Source organism: Thunnus thynnus, chromosome 12 (assembly GCF_963924715.1).
Source record: "Thunnus thynnus chromosome 12, fThuThy2.1, whole genome shotgun sequence".
Taxonomy (NCBI): domain Eukaryota; kingdom Metazoa; phylum Chordata; class Actinopteri; order Scombriformes; family Scombridae; genus Thunnus; species Thunnus thynnus.
In genome coordinates, this window is record NC_089528.1 from 24,662,413 (window position 1) to 24,665,455 (window position 3,043).

Sequence of the window (3,043 nt, forward strand, 5' to 3'; positions counted from 1 at the left end):
GTCCAAATGAGTCAAATCAAGTAGATATCTTTCAACATTACAGTCTCTTTAGTGCCAAAGTCTCTCTTTTTGTTACTATACTTCAACCGCAGCTAAGAAGGGAAACACCGGAAACACAAAGAGGGAACTTGAGGCTAAAAAGGCTGTAAATGTGTCAGATATCCACTTAATATGACTAACTCAGACTGCTGAAGCCTCATATAAGCTTCAGATAAACTTTTAAATGCATTTTTGCTCAAAATGACTGTGTGGACACTGTGGATTTTGGCCTCCATCACTTACATTGAAAGCACATTTGAAGGGGATCTTTTAATAACCAGTATGAACAAGAGGAATGATTACAGCAAGGAAAACCTCTTTCAGTGTTCGTATGAGCACCTTTATTTGTATTTTTGTACCTCCTTTAATGCTATATTTTTTCTAAATTTATTTTATTTAACTACAAATGTTTCATTTTTAGATATATGTTAATATAGTATGTATGTATTTGTTCTCACTGTGAATACAAGCAACTTTGGCTGGAATTCTTGATTTGATTGGGATTAATAAAGTTTAATCTAATCTTGCCTTATCTTATTGTTTGAACAAGTATGGACTAATTTAGATGATTATTTTATTAAGGTAAAGCTCTTGTATGTTATTTGTATTAAGACAACATGAAACAGTGAAGTAATTGAGAGGTTTGGCTCATCAGGGTTTCTAAGAAAATACTCCAAAATACTCTAGCTTTTAATATCCAGCAAAATAATGTAGCAAAACAGAAGAAGAATTCTTGTTTCAGCTCCAAAACACAGATATCATATTGACAACAATCATTTTGAACTTTGAATAACGAGTCCTAGTGTCAACATCGGGTTCCATCTAGAAATCTGTCAAATTACAGAAGCATGACATCATATTCAAAATATGCAAAATATTAATAAAATAAAAACACATAATATGCACAAAAAAGCTTAAAAAAAAGCTTAAATAACTAAGTGAAATTGAAGCATGCTTGACAATAATATGCTCATGACATCAACATCGGTCGTTGATGCAGCTCCACCTTAAAATCTCAACAACATGAGACGCCCACTCAGTTGCCATGTCTCACTTTGTTTACCACTACACTGAGTAATCCACATATATCTGACACCGCCCAAGGGCAACATCAGTTACAGGCCGAACAAAGCATCTTAAACAAACCAAAACACACCCTGAGAGCTTCTGTGCCACAAATCCTCACAGTCAGATCCATTAAAAGGCGACTTCCTGCCGCACAAAAGAGCTTAGCCATGAAATCTATCATGTAATAATTGTTCCAGTGATAAAAACCAGCATCAAAACTCCAATATCTCACCTGGGTCTCGCAGTCGGGGAGGATGAGAGACCTGGAACCTTTGTCTCTTCCTGTGTTTCTGGCTGTGGGCTCACCTGTGGGAGTGGGGCGTGGCCAGTCTGAGGTCTACCTGAGTCTGTGGGAGTGAAAGAAAGAAGGCTTTTTCCCAGCATCACATGAATCTGACTCATCACAGTTTCACAGGTGGTAACACAATCTTACGTCAACGGACACACAAAGAAAACCAAACATGATGGTAGCTGGGCCAAAAATAGAAAAGACAAACGCAAATGTGTAAATATTTTGGAGGAAGTCAAAACATCAGCGCATCGAGACTGAAATCATAATCAGGAGTCGTGGAAATTCACTGGCTGCAGCTAAAGGTGTAAACTGTATATTATATTAGAAATACTGAAGACACAAATGACCCTAGGAAACCAAAACACACCAAAACAGTGTGAAATTTTCTTTTTATTTTACTCTTTTCACATTTTATTGTTGATTATTCATTTAGCTAATGTAACTGTACAAACATATTTTCTGTAAATGATACCAGTGATGTAGAAGTGTACTGCAGGATGTACCGTACACTATGACATCACTGTTGCCCGCAGTTACAGGCTGCACTCAGTTTGGTCATGTGCTGCTTGTTACGTAGCGATGAGGGCAGCTTTGAATCTCTATCAGCTGCTGGTGAAGATTCTGTTATAGACTTGAATCTTTTTATAGCTTGTTGGCAGAGACTCTACAGTTCCTTCAGTTAGGATTTTGCGATGACAAGCCATGTAAAATATGTTTTTATTAGTCTTTACTGTTAGTAGTTATTACCATCTGAGGTTTTAGCTACTGCAAGATCAAATATTATGGTGGAAAATAAATTAAATGTTTTAAATATGTTTAATATGAAATTAAATGTCAGTGAACTTTTTATGTTCATACATTCAGTATGAAATTTCTTCTCAGATACTTTAAAGAACATTTTGTCGTCAAGTTGAAAGAAAACAACTTTCAAAACACAATTTCATAGTATCTAATCTTGGAGACAGGTTTGGCTTTTTGGCCTGGTATTAAGCGACTTTTAAAATATTGTATCACAAAAAAACTGGAACCAGGCTAACAAGAAATGTGTAATTTGTGTACAATTGTAGAATGTAAACTTCTCTTCAGACCGTTAAATCCCACGAATTCCATATAACAATGCTGAGTAAATGACTGGTAGCTATAGAACTGCATGATAAATAGAAAAATATTACATGAAAATAACTTTTATCTGATGAATTTAGTGGTAAATTTGTAGAAAATATACTTGTTATGTCTCAGCCTGGTTCCAGACCTTTCAATCACTGCCCACATATTTGTTCAGCTATTCAAATAGTGAAAAGAAACTAACTCATTATTGGCTTTTAAAAACACAAAGTGATTTTGTCTCATAACTGTGTTGATAAAAAGGTGGTGATCAAAAACTAGTATGTAAACCCTTTATCGCCCCCCCCAAACCATTAAGAATGACAGAAACGCTGAGACACTGGCAGCGAGCAGACTTCATCTACATTCATCACAGAAATCTCTGATGAAAAGTAAACAGTGCTGAAGAACAATTTCACAGACAAGTTTATCTTGGTTGGTAAATACCAACTCAGCAAGTGCACAGTAGTTTCTGCTGTAGGTGTGAAGTGTTTGCTCGCTTGCATATTGACTTTATAAAACACACAGAATGGCAGAGAA